The following is a 14,261-nucleotide window of genomic DNA, read 5'->3' as shown; positions in this document are numbered from 1 at the left end:
GCGTGTGGGAAACAAAGACAAAACCAATGGAATGGCGATGGCTAGAAGACTGGCGACGCCGAGCGCCGCCCGAACAAGGAGAGGAACCGACTTCGGCGGAAGTCGTGACAATGAGTGTTGAAATATCCTTCAAAACACCCTTCTTAGTACATTTCCCCAACGTTTCTGACACAGCGCCTAGAGAGAGAATGTCATAACACTTGAACTTCCATTACAGTACTCAATGTCATTTTTGAATATGAATACATATTTATTTAGATATGACAGAAAATGAGTTGTTATAAAGGATACAACAACACTCAGAACTTTTTTAGTTTGGCATTCATAACTGCTGACATAATTGTACATTGTTACCAGAAAATATTGGTGGTGATAGTCAAGCAGAACAAATCTTGTAGTAAGTCCCCAGACTCATGTATCCACATTCTGACCCCTAATATCAAAGCTATGCTTATGAAATAAATATATATATATATATATATATATATATATATATATATATATATATATATATATATTTTTTTTAACCTTTATTTAACTAGGCAAGTCAGTTAACAACAAATTCTTATTTACAATGAGGGCCTGCCAAAAGGCAAAAGGCCTCCTGTGGGGACGGGGGCTTGGGATTAAAATAAATAAATGAATATTGACAGAAAATCTGTGGAACGTGAACTATAGTTCCACTATTCACAAGCATAGAAAAAAGGCCGATTGACTAAATTAAACAGCCATCTTTGTGAAATTCCTAAAGTATGGTTGTTGCACAATTTTTTTCTCTTTCACACGAAACGGCAATTTAATAACCAAGGTGTACACACACACACACACACACACACACAACACTGTGCCATTTAAAGTAAAAGGTGGATGTGTTCACGTTCAGAATAGCTGTGACTTGCAGAGAAATAGAGAAAACAGATCAAAGGTCAAATGTGAGATGTCTTTATTACCCAGTCTACTGAAGCTCTTGACATTTCTTTCACTTTCAAATCCCCATTCAGTTTCCCACTCGCTCACCCAACAATAAAACTACCACACTAGTTGAGGCATGCAAATAACAAAACAAATACAGGCAAAGGGAGGGAGGGAGTGATGATTTTTTAAGGATTGTGGTGATTCCATCGACTCACATTGTCTTGATTACAGTTTTTCCCAATTGTTAGCACACATGTGCTGAAACTACATCTCAGGTACTCAAAACTCTGAACACAAAACACAAGACAGTTAGCCAATTTCCCCAAACCCCACAGACATCTTGCAAAATAAAACACATGAATCAAAATTAAACTCTGCACACAAATGAGACACACACACACACATCAAATGAATCTAACTTAGTGACAACCAAGATCACACTAATGTGACATATTCAAAACACTACTATCAGAACCTATTTCAATGTAAAGATGTTGTTGTTGTTGTACTGTATATTGTTTGTGTGTACTCAAACAATAAAGGAACACAAATGCAAACGTATGTTTCATATTTCAACATGACTCAATACATGTCAAACAGCAAACTGTAAGCACACATACAGTAAAAATGCAAACATACAGTAAATATATGTTGCATATGCATCGGAAGAAAATGAGTCCTATTTGTACTACTGTAATGTATGTTAGATCAATCGTACGGACTAGATAAAGAAACTAATGTCTAATCTAAACCATCTAAACAATAAAATACAAACTCTGTCATGTCTGTTGTTTTGGTCCGTCCACAGATTTTCATCAACATCACAGGTGATATATTCCTTGGCCAGACAGCGGGGGAAATATCTTCAGGCATGACGCATTCCACCCCTGACAGGATTCTGCTGGGATGTCACCACAGGCCTCGTCCATTGCCTGGAGAAGTGCCATACGTTCATGGGGTTTGAGATCATACACCTACCATCGCCATGCTGAAAATAACTCCTCAATGGGGTTGAGAAATGGGGAATATGGTGGGAGATAGAGAATTGTAAACCTAGAATGGTCATGGAACCAGTTGCGGACCTGAGCAGCCCGATAAAAACTCACGTTGTCCCAAATTCTGGCTGAAAAAGATTGTTGTGTAAGGTGTTCAGGATATTAAGGAGATGGGCAGTGCTGTAGGATCCCATGGGTGGCATGGCGATGGAGGACTCTATTGTGGCTCATAGCTGCACATATGGTGACCAGGTACCTCAATGATGGTGTGTTGATCAATGATGTTCCTTCCTCCACTCCTCGTCTTCACTAAATTGAATCCAGCTTCATCTATGAATATGATTTCCTGGCACATGGGTCTTCAAATCAAATAAAACTTTATTTTATTTGACTTTATTTCACCTTAATTTAACCAGGTAGGCCAGTTGAGAACAAGTTCTCATTTACAACTGTGACCTGGCCAAGATAAAGCAAAGCAGTGCGACAAAATACAACAACACAGAGTTACACAGACGTACAGTCAATAACACAATAGAAATATCTATATACAGTGTGTGCAAATGGAGTAAGGAGGTAAGGCAATAAATAGGCCATAGTAGCAAAGTAATTACAATTGAGCAAATTAACACTGGAGTCATAGATGTGCAGATGATGATGTGCAAGTAGAAATACTGGTGTGCAAAAGAGCAAAACAAATAAAAACAATATGAGGATGAGGTAGGTAGTTGGATGAGCTATTTACAGATGGGCTGTGTACAGCTGCAGCGATCAGCTAGCTGATGCTTAAAGATAGTGAGGGAGATATAAGTCTCCAACTCCAATTTTTGCAATTCTTTCCAGTCATTGGCAGCAGAGAACTGGAAGCAAAGGCAGTGTTGGCTTTGGGGATGACCAGTGAGATATACCTGCTGGAGCGCGTGCTACGGGTGGGTGTTGTTATGGTGACAAGTGAGCTGAGATAAGGTGGAGCTTTACCTAGCAAAGACTTATAGATGACCTGGAGCCAGTGGGTCTGGCGACTAATATGTAGCGAGGGCCAGCCGACAAGAGCATACAGTACAGGTCGCAGTGGTGGGTGGTATATGGGGCTTTGGTAACAAAACGGATGGCACTGTGATAGACTGCATCCAGTTTGCTGAGTAGAGTGTTGGGGGCTATTTTGTAAATGACATCGCCGAAGTCAAGGATCGGTAGGATAGTCCGTTTTACAAGGGTATGTATGGCAGCGTGAGTGAAGGAGGCTTTGTTGTGAAATAGGAAGCCGATTCTAGATTTAATTTTGGATGGGAAATGCTTAATATGAGTCTAGAAGGAGAGTTTACAGTCTAGCCAGACACCTAGGTATTTGTAGTTGTCCACATATTCTAAGTCGGAACTGTCCAGAGTAGTGATGCTAGTCGGGCAGCGATCAGTTGAAGAGCATGCATTTAGTTTTACTAGTGTTTCAGAGCAGTTGGAGGCCACAGAAGGAGTGTTGTATGGCATTGAAGCTCGTTTGGATGTTTGTTAACACAGTGTTCAAAGAAAGGCCAGATGTATACAGAATGGTGCTGTCTGAGTAGAGGTGGACCTGCAGCAAGAGTGACATCGTTGATATATACAGAGAAAAGAGTCAGCCTGAGAAATTAACCCTGTGGCACTCCCATAGAGACTGACAGGGGTCTGACCAACAGGGTCTCCGATTTGACACACTGAACTCTATCTGAGAAGTAGTTGGTGAACCAGGCAAGGCAGTCATTTGAGAAACCAATGCTGTTGAGTCTGCCGATAAGAATAAGGTGATTGACAGAGTTGAAAGCCTTGGCCAGGTCGATAAAGACGGCTGCACAGTACTGTCTTTTATCGATGGTGATTATGATATCGTTTAGTACCTTGAGCGTGGCTGAGGTGCACCCGTGACCAGATCGGAAACCAGATTGCACTTCGGAGAAGGTACGTGGGATTCGAAACGGTCAGTGATCTGTTTGTCAACGTGGCTTTCGAAGACTTTTGAAAGGCAGGGCAGAAAGGATATAGGTCTGTAACAGTTTGGGTCTAGAGTGTCACCCCCTTTGAAGAGGGGGATGACCACGGCAGCTTTCCAATCTTTAGGAATCTCAGACGATGCGAAAGAGAGGTTAAACAGACTAGTAATAGGGGTTGCAACAATGGCGGCGGATAATTTTAGAAAGAGAGGGTCCAGATTGTCCAGCCCAGCTGATTTGTATGGGTCCAAGTTTTGCAGTTCTTTCAGAACATCTGCTATCTGGATTTGGGTGAAGGAGAAGCTGGGGAGACTTGGGCAAGTAGCTGCGCGGGGTGCGGAGCTGTTGGCCGGGGTTGGGGTAGCCATGAGGAAAGTATGGCCAGCCGTAGAGAAATGCTTCTTGAATATAATATAATCTATAGTAGATTTATCGGTAGTGACAATTTTGTCTAATTGCTTAGGCACTATCTTTGAAACTATAGGCTATTTTTGCAAACCTCTACACACTAACCACAAAACCATACACCAAACCAGCAAAACATTGTACATCTCTTGCGAAAACAAACAATTCTTGCAAAAATCTTCAAACTTTAAAAAAAAAAGTGTTTTCGTGTCAATACAGTACACACAAACCATCATTTGAATAAGCACACGAAGCACCAACTACGCACTGACAGCATGAATGAAAAACACTTTTTATTTTTCTGTGTGCAGGGCATAGCAGTTTGCAATAGTTTTGTCATACATGTAGTAAACCCACATTCACACAGGTATCCAAATGTGTAAAGTATGGATGTGTATTCTGAACATAACACACTATCAATACAAATCAGGGGTAAGAGTTATTTTTTTATTCTAAAAATGTTCTCACATTCCTCAAACAACAAAAGCACACTAGAAAAAAAAGAACAGAAAAAAATACTTCATCCACATCACATGCCATGTTGTCTTGAGCTAGGCCTGTAGAAGGGGTGTGTGTTGGTGGGGCTAGCGATCATACACCTTCCAACGTCATGCAGAGAAGAACTCTTCAGTAGGATTCAAGAACGGAGAATATGGGGGGAGTTTGAGTGCAATGAAAAGTGGGTGATCTGTGAAGCAATTGTGGACCACAGCAGCCCTGTGGATACTAACATTGTCCCTGGTGATAACATACCTGGGATGCTCTGGCCCCTGGTCATTAGGGATTAGTCTGTTGTGGAGGGTGTCCATAAATGTGATAATGTGTGCAGTGTTGTATGGGCCTAGGATTGCATGATGGTGAAGGACGCCGTTTTGACTAATAGCTGCACACATTGTTATGTTGCCACCACGTTGTCCTGGGATGTTGATGATGGCCTGGTGTCCGATGATATTTCTGCCGCGGCCCCTTGTTTTTGCAAGGTTGAAACCTGCCTCGTCCACATATATTAGTTCATGATGCACTGCATCTGTTTCTAGTTCCATGACTCTCTGAAAGAGACAAGACAAAAAAATGTAGCACATCACGAAAGACAGGGATCAGTCAATATGATGTTGCACCATACACTTCCAGATCCAGTACCAATGATAGGATAGTATAGCTTACCTGCACATATTCATATCTCAGTTGTTTTACATGGTCTGAGTTTCTTTCGAAAGGGACTCTGTACAGCTGCTTCATCCTAATTATATTGTGTTTCAGTAGATGAGACAGTGCAGAGAGACTCACTCTGTTGACGATTTGGAATATGGTGTGATCTGCCATTATGTGGTCCTACAGTTCTCTGAATCTGATGCAGTTATTTGCAATGACATTATTTACAATGTGGGTCTCCTGCTCTGGGGTGAACAGGCGACCTCTTCCACCAGATGCTGGTTTTCTTGCAGTTCTAAAAAAAAATGGAATGGTTTTAATGATAGATCCTTCTCGTTATGAAAGTACAGTACATATTACTGTACCAGTAAAACTACAGCACTTACAGTTACTTGCCGGTTCTCATTTTGAAATATCCGGATGATACCTGCAACAGTATAGTGGCTCAGATTTGGTTGAACCTGTTGCCCAGTCTCCCTCATGCTCATCCCATGGTTGACAACATGGTCAACCACAGTCACTCTGATTTCATCAGTTATTGTGTTCCTGACTCCCATTCCTCTTCCTCTTCCCCTTCCTTTCCTTCTCCCCCATCCTACTTCACCTCTTCCTTCTCCTCCTTCTCCTCCTACTCCTCCTCCTCTTCTTCCTCTTATTTCTTCACCTACTCGTCTTCATCCTCGTCTTCCTCCTCCTCCTCTAGTTCTCACCCCTCTTACTCTCTGTCCAATATTGGCCTCCATTGTTGTCCAAACCAAATGTTTACCTGTGGCCTATTTATAGTCAACTCATTATCTAAAAGTGTTTTCACATGTGTCAAAGTGGAAAGGCAATTGGAGAAATAGTGTAGGAATGTAGAGACCAATTTCTATAGTTTTGCTAGAAGTGTGTTCTTAAATTGCAAACTGAGTGTAAAGCAGTGAGTTGTGTTTCCAGTTTTGCAAAAAGTGTGTTATAAAATTACAAACTCAGTGTAAAGCAGAGAACGTGCATTCAGTTTGGCACACTTGGTAAATACATTTTCTACAAGTGTTAATGGTTTCAGAGATAGTGCTTGAAGAATCACTGTTAGTGTTTAAGCATTCATTAAAAAACAGTAAGAAACACCATCCCCGAATGAAGCACATCTACAGTCCCATTTGAAAGGAATTCCCAAAGAGTGAAGGATAAGCGGTACAAATATGTACAAGTAAGTAGTGTGCTAGTATTACACACTTTAAACATTGATGTTGCCAGTGAACTTTACTAAACAGCAATTCAAGTATTTACTGTCATTTCAGAGAATCATGGATTTGGATGCAAGTCCACCTGGACAAAAGGAACACCTACAGTTGAAGTCGGAAGTTTACATACACTTAGGTTGGAGTCATTAAAACTGTAGAATGTTCATCTGTACAAACAATAGTACGCAAGTATAAACACGCGGGACCACGCAGCCGTCATCCTGCTCACTTTCTGGACAAATGTCCTCTGGTCTGATGAAACAAAAATAGAACTGTTTGGCCATAATGACCATCGTTATGTTTCGAGGAAAAAGGGGGAGGCTTGCAAGCTGAAGAACACCATCCCAACCTTGAAGCACAGGGGTGGCAGCATCATGTTGTGGGGGTGTTTTGCTGCAGGAGGGACTGGTGCACTTCACAAAATAGATGGCATCATGAGGAAAGACAATTATGTGGATGTATCGAAGCAACATCTCAAGACATCAGTCAGGAAGTTAAAGCTTGGTCGCAAATGGGTCTTCCAAATTGTCAATGATCCCAAGCATACTTCCAAAGTTGTGGCATAATGGTTTAAGAACAACAAAGTCAAGGTATTGCCATCACAAAGCCATGACCTCAATCCTATAGAACATTTGTGGGCAGAACTAAAAGTGTGTGCGATCAAGGAGGCCTACAAACCTGACTCAGTTACACCAGCTCTGTCAGGAGGAATGGGCCAAAATTCACCCAACTTATTGTGGGAAACTTGTGGAAGGCTACCTGAAACATTTGACCCAAGTTAAACAATTTAAAGGCAATGCTACCAAATACTAATTGAGTGTATGTAAACTTCTGACCCACTGGGAATGTGATGAAAGAAGTAAAAGCTAAAAGAAATAAAAGAAATAAAAGTAAAAGAAAGTAAAAGAAATATATATATATCAATATATCAAGTGGCGATCCTAACTGACCTAAAATAGGGAATTTTTACCAGGATTAAATGTCAGGAATTGTGAAAAACTGAGTTTAAATGTATTTGGCTACGGTGTATGTAAACATCCAACTTCAAATGTATATATACTGTAGATATATACAGTGCCTTGCGAAAGTATTCGGCCCCCTTGAACTTTGCGACCTTTTGCCACATTTCAGGCTTCAAACATAAACATATAAAACTGTATTTTTTTGTGAAGAATCAACAACAAGTGGGACACAATCATGAAGTGGAACGACATTTATTGGATATTTCAAACTTTTTTAACAAATCAAAAACTGAAAAATTGGGCGTGCAAAATTATTCAGCCCCTTTACTTTCAGTGCAGCAAACTCTCTCCAGAAGTTCAGTGAGGATCTCTGAATGATCCAATGTTGACCTAAATGACTAATGATGATAAATACAATCCACCTGTGTGTAATCAAGTCTCCGTATAAATGCACCTGCACTGTGATAGTCTCAGAGGTCCGTTAAAAGCGCAGAGAGCATCATGAAGAACAAGGAACACACCAGGCAGGTCCGAGATACTGTTGTGAAGAAGTTTAAAGCCGGATTTGGATACAAAAATATTTCCCAAGCTTTAAACATCCCAAGGAGCACCATGCAAGCGATAATATTGAAATGGAAGGAGTATCAGACCACTGCAAATCTACCAAGACCTGGCCGTCCCTCTAAACTTTCAGCTCATACAAGGAGAAGACTGATCAGAGATGCAGCCAAGTGTCAAGTTCTGACCTCTATTTCCGTTGTTTTGTATTTATTTAGTATGGTCAGGGCGTGAGTTGGGTGGGCAGTCTATGTTTGTTTTTCTATGTTTTGGGGCATTTCTATGTTTTCGGCCTAGTATGGTTCTCAATCAGAGGCAGGTGTCATTAGTTGTCTCTGATTGAGAATCATACTTAGGTAGCCTGGGTTTCACTGTGTGTTTGTGGGTGATTGTTCCTGTCACTGTGTTTGTTGTCACAGGATAGGCTGTATAGGTTTTCACGTTCCGTTTGTTGTTTTGTAGATTTGAGTTATTTCATGTATCGTTCAGTTTTCCATTAAAGAACATGAATAACCACCATGCTGCTTTTTGGTCCGCTTCTCCTCCTACAGACGAACGTCGTTACAGAATCACCCACCCGAACAGGACCAAGCAGCGTGGTAACGGGCAACGGCAAGAGGAGCAGCAGGAGAAGCAACAGAGGCAGCAGCAACAGGAGCAGCAGCAGCAGCAGCAGTGGGAGAGGCTGCACTATTTGGAGAAATGGACATGGGAGGAAGATTTGGATGGTAAAGGACCCTGGGCTCAGCCAGGAGAATATCGCCGCCCCAAGGAAGAACGGGAGGCGGCGAAAGCGGAGAGGCGCCGGTATGAGGAGGCAGCGCGGCGTCGTGGATGGAAGCCTGAGAGTCAGCCCCAAAAATGTCTTGGGGGGGGGCTAACAGGGAGTATGGCTACGCCAGGTAGGAGACCTGAGCCAACTTCCTGTGGTTACCGGGGGGCTAGAGAGACCGGGCAGGCACCGTGTTATGCTGTGGAGCGCACGGTGTCCCCAGTGCGGGTGCACAGCCCGGTGCGGTACATTCCAGCTCTGCGTATCGGCCGGGCTAGAGTGGGCATCGAGCCAAGTGCCATGAAGCCGGCTCTACGCATCTGGTCTCCAGTGCGTCTCCTTGGGCCGGCTTACATGGCACCAGCCTTGCGTACGGTGTCCCCGGTTCGCCTGCATAGCGCAGTGCGGGCTATTCCACCTCGCCGCACTGGCAGGGCGACTGGGACCATTCAACCGGGTAAGGTTGGGCAGGCTAGGTGCTCAAGAGCTCCAGTGCGCCTGCACGGCCCGGTCTATCCGTCACCACCTCCACGCACCAGCCCTCCGGTGGCAGCCCCCCGTACCAGGCTGTCTCTCCGGCCCATCCTTACAGGGGCTCCCTCCTCTCCAGCGCTGCCGGAGTCTCCCGCCTCTCCGGCGCTAGCAGAGCCTTCCTCCTCTCCAGCGCCGCCAGTGCCGCCCGTCAGCCCAGCGCCGCCAGTGCCGCCCGTCTGCCCAGCGCCGCCAGTGCCGCCCGTCTGCCCAGCGCCGCCAGTGCCGCCCGTCTGCCCAGCGCCGCCAGTGCCGCCCGTCTGCCCAGCGCCGCCAGCGCCGCCCGTCTGCCCAGCGCCGCCTGAGCCGCCCGTCTGCCCAGCGCCGTCAGTGCCGCCCGTCTGCCAGGAGCCGCCAGTGCCGCCCGTCTGCCAGGAGCTGCCAGTGCCACCCGTCAGCCAGGGGCCGCCAGTGCCGCCAGTCAGCCAGGGGCCGCCAGTGCCGCCAGTCAGCCAGGGGCCGCCAGTGCCGCCAGTCAGCCAGGGGCCGCCAGTGCCGCCAGTCAGCCAGGGGCCGCCAGTGCCGCCAGTCAGCCAGGGGCCGCCAGTGCCGCCAGTCAGCCAGGGGCCGCCAGTGCCGCCAGTCAGCCAGGGGCCGCCAGTGCCGCCAGTCAGCCAGGGGCCGCCAGTGTCGCCAGTCAGCCAGGGGCCGCCAGGGCCGCAGGTGCCGCCAGTCAGCCAGGGGCCGCCAGTAAGCCAGGGGCCGCCAGTGCCGCCGGTCAGCCAGGGGCCGCCTGAGCAGCTGCCCCCCTGTCCCGAGCAGCTGCCGCCCCTCTGTCCCGAGCAGCTGCCGCCCCTCTGTCCCGAGCAGCTGCCGCCCCTCTGTCCCGAGCAGCTGCCGCCCCTCTGTCCCGAGCTGCTGCCACCCCTCTGTCCCGAGCAGCTGCCCCTCTGTCCCGAGCAGCTGCTCCTCTGTCCCGAGCAGTTGTCCCTCTGTCCCGAGCAGCTGCTTCACCTCTGTCCCGAGCTGCCTCTCTGTCCCAAGCAGCCCCTCTGTCCAGTGGGGTCATTGAGAGGGGTGGCCATGGTGAGAAAGCCACGGAGGCGGACAATAAGGCGGACTAAGACAATGATGAGGTGGAGTCCGTGTCCCGCGCCAGAGCCGCCACCGCGGACAGACGCCCACCCAGACCCTCCCCTATAGGTCAAGGTTTTGCGGCCGGAGTCCGCACCTTTGGGGGGGGGGGTACTGTCACGTTCTGACCTCTATTTCCGTTGTTTTGTATTTATTTAGTATGGTCAGGGCGTGAGTTGGGTGGGCAGTCTATGTTTGTTTTTCTATGTTTTGGGGCATTTCTATGTTTTCGGCCTAGTATGGTTCTCAATCAGAGGCAGGTGTCATTAGTTGTCTCTGATTGAGAATCATACTTAGGTAGCCTGGGTTTCACTGTGTGTTTGTGGGTGATTGTTCCTGTCACTGTGTTTGTTGTCACAGGATAGGCTGTATAGGTTTTCACGTTCCGTTTGTTGTTTTGTAGATTTGAGTTATTTCATGTACCGTTCAGTTTTCCATTAAAGAACATGAATAACCACCACGCTGCTTTTTGGTCCGCTTCTCCTCCTACAGACGAACGTCGTTACACCAAGAGGCCCATGATCACTCTGGATGAACTGCAGAGATCTACAGCTGAGGTGGGAGACTCTGTCCATAGGACAACAATCAGTCGTATATTGCACAAATCTGGCCTTTATGGAAGAGCGGCAAGAAGAAAGCCATTTCTTAAAGATATCTATAAAAAGTGTTGTTTAAAGTTTGCCACAAGCCACCTGGGAGACACACCAAACATGTGGAAGAAGGTGCTCTGGTCAGATGAAACCAAAATTGAACTTTTTGGCAACAATGCAAAACGTTATGTTTGGCGTAAAAGCAACACAGCTGAACACACCATCCCCACTGTCAAACATGGTGGTGGCAGCATCATGGTTTGGGCCTGCTTTTCTTCAGCAGGGACAGGGAAGATGGTTAAAATTGATGGGAAGATGGATGGAGCCAAATACAGGACCATTCTGGAAGAAAACCTGATGGAGTCTGCAAAAGACCTGAGACTGGGACGGAGATTTGTCTTCCAACAAGACAATGATCCAAAACATAAAGCAAAATCTACAATGGAATGGTTCAAAAATAAACATATCCAGGTGTTAGAATGGCCAAGTCAAAGTCCAGACCTGAATCCAATCGAGAATCTGTGGAAAGAACTGAAAACTGCTGTTCACAAATGCTCTCCATCCAACCTCACTGAGCTCGAGCTGTTTTGCAAGGAGGAATGGGAAAAAATGTCAGTCTCTCGATGTGCAAAACTGATAGAGACATACCCCAAGCGACTTACAGCTGTAATCGCAGCAAAAGGTGGCGCTACAAAGTATTAACTTAAGGGGGCTGAATAATTTTGCACGCCCAATTTTTCAGTTTTTGATTTGTTAAAAAAGTTTGAAATATCCAATAAATGTCGTTCCACTTCATGATTGTGTCCCACTTGTTGTTGATTCTTCACAAAAAAATACAGTTTTATATCTTTATGTTTGAAGCCTGAAATGTGGCAAAAGGTCGCAAAGTTCAAGGGGGCCGAATACTTTCGCAAGGCACTGTATATTTTTAAACCTTTTTTTTAACTAGGCAAGTCAGTTGAGAACAAATTCTTATTCACAATGATGACCTAGGAACAGTGGGTTAACTGCCTTGTTCAGGGGCAGAACAACAAATGTTTACCTTGGTGATTTGATCTAGCCACCTTTCGGTTACAGGCCCAACACTCTAACCACTAGGCTACCTGACACCCCATGCGGGTGGCTACCTGCCGCCCGCATTTGCACAATGGCAGCCTCCTGTTAGTCTGTAAATAGATGCGTTCGACCTCCAAGTGGTGGTTGTCTTTCATTTCTACAAAAACAAACTAGCATACAGTACAGTGAACACTACAGTAATACAGTATAACACATAAATATGTTACAAAGTAGTAAAGCTCCCAATTTCAGAAATACGGTAATACATTAAACATTTACTTTGTTTCGCCTTACAGTATGTGTTGGAATCTACAGTCTTTACTGTGATGTACTTTGTTCTATTGTCAAGTAGTAAAGTAGTAGTTAGGTATGTACTGCAGACATTGGACCTATTATCATTTTGGAACGTCCAGATGATGGACGCTACGGTGAAGCGGCTCAGATTGGGCTGCACTCTCTGCCCAACCTCTCTCAATGTCAAACCATAGTTTATCACATGGTCCACCACAGTTGCCCCAATTTTATCAGAGATTACTCTCCTTGTTCTTGGTCTACCTCTACCTCTCCCTCTCCCTCTACCTTCACCCCCACCTTCACCTCCAGCACGATCTCTTTCTGCCAAGTTTGCTTCCATTGTTCTCGAAACACAGAAGTACTTACCTGTGGCCTTTTTGTCCATACCAAAGGTCTGATTGCAAAGTGAAAGTGATCAATTGTTAATTGAGCTTAGCTTGTTGAAGAGTGTTGCTTTTCATTTGCACACAATTGATTTTAGTTGTGAAGGTTGTGTCAAAGGTAGAGAATTGTGTGTTGTGTTTTGCCAAATGTTTGTTATGGAATTGCAATCTGAGTGTAAATGTTACGCTCGTTAGATGAAGGTGCAGCGTGGTAGGCGAACATCTTACTTTTATTTCAAATGAACACCAAAACCCAACAAAATACAAAACAAACGTAAAGTTCTGCAGGCTATACAGCAACTAACAAAATCAGGATCCCACAAACTCAGGTGGAAAACCGGCTGCCTAAGTATGATCCCCAATCAGAGACAACGATAGACAGCTGCCTTTGATTGGGAACCATACCAACAAATAAATAGAACACATAGATTGCCCACCCTAGTCACACCCTGCCTGACCTAACCAAAATAGAGAATAAAAAGGATCTCTAAGGTCAGGGTGTGACAGTAAAGCAAATCATGTGGCAGTAGAACTGCAGATTTGGTTTATGGTTCTGCTAAATGGGTTACTGGTTTGGGTCATTGTGACTCATGGGCCAGCTTTAGTGTAAATAATTGGGAAAAACTGTTATTCCACTGTTGATTACCTGAGTGATCAAATAAATTGTGCTTGACTGTTTTGTTTCACACATTAATTGAGATATTTACTGGGGATGTAATGACACGTTTGAGGGCAGAAAACCAGATAGGTGCAGTGAAATGTGTTGTTTTGCAGGGTAAGCCATAGTAGTACAAGGCCCCAGGAGAACATTTTGGTAAATGCCTTGTTCAAGGGCACATCAACATATTTTTCAGCTTATCGGCTCAGGTATACAAACAAGCAACTTTTCAGTTACTGGCCTAACGCTCTAACCGCTAGGCTACCTGCAGCCCTTGGCTATTTCTCTTCTTTTCTTTTGATGACTCATTTGAAAGCATTAAGTGTTTCGGGGTTAATCAAGGAACTAGATATCTGTTTGTTCAAATGAGTCACGATCAGTTTTCAGTTTATCAAAGGGAAGAGATACAGCAATCTAATGACAAAGTAATCTGAAGACACTTTATGTGAAGGGCAACTAGATAAGAACTTTACTTTACATTAGCCTTTCATAACTTGCAATATACCTGACATATCAACTTGTGAATGTTGACATAATCATTTATGAAGCTCTGCTTATTTATTTATAGATTTCTTTGATTTAACCTTTACTTAACTCGGCAAGTCAGTTAAGAACAAATTATTATTTACAATGACGGCCTACTTTATGTATGGTTACGAATTTGTTATGAAGTCCTTATGTAGGCAGCCTTTAAATAAAGTCTTAGTAATACGCTGTTTGTCCATGTGG

General features: G+C 44.7%; 1 pseudogene; it reads right to left on the bottom strand.

Annotated features, from left to right (window-relative positions):
* Window positions 1-4,887: 4,887 nt before the first annotated feature.
* On the bottom strand, window positions 4,888-12,876 carry LOC149977413 (uncharacterized; annotated as a pseudogene).
* Window positions 12,877-14,261: the final 1,385 nt, after the last annotated feature.

Source organism: Oncorhynchus mykiss, chromosome 15, assembly GCF_057628025.1.
Source record: "Oncorhynchus mykiss isolate SJ-2025 chromosome 15, ASM5762802v1, whole genome shotgun sequence".
NCBI lineage: Eukaryota > Metazoa > Chordata > Actinopteri > Salmoniformes > Salmonidae > Oncorhynchus > Oncorhynchus mykiss.
The sequence above is the reverse complement of the archived record's forward strand: the minus strand, read 5'-3'. Positions and strand labels throughout refer to the sequence as shown.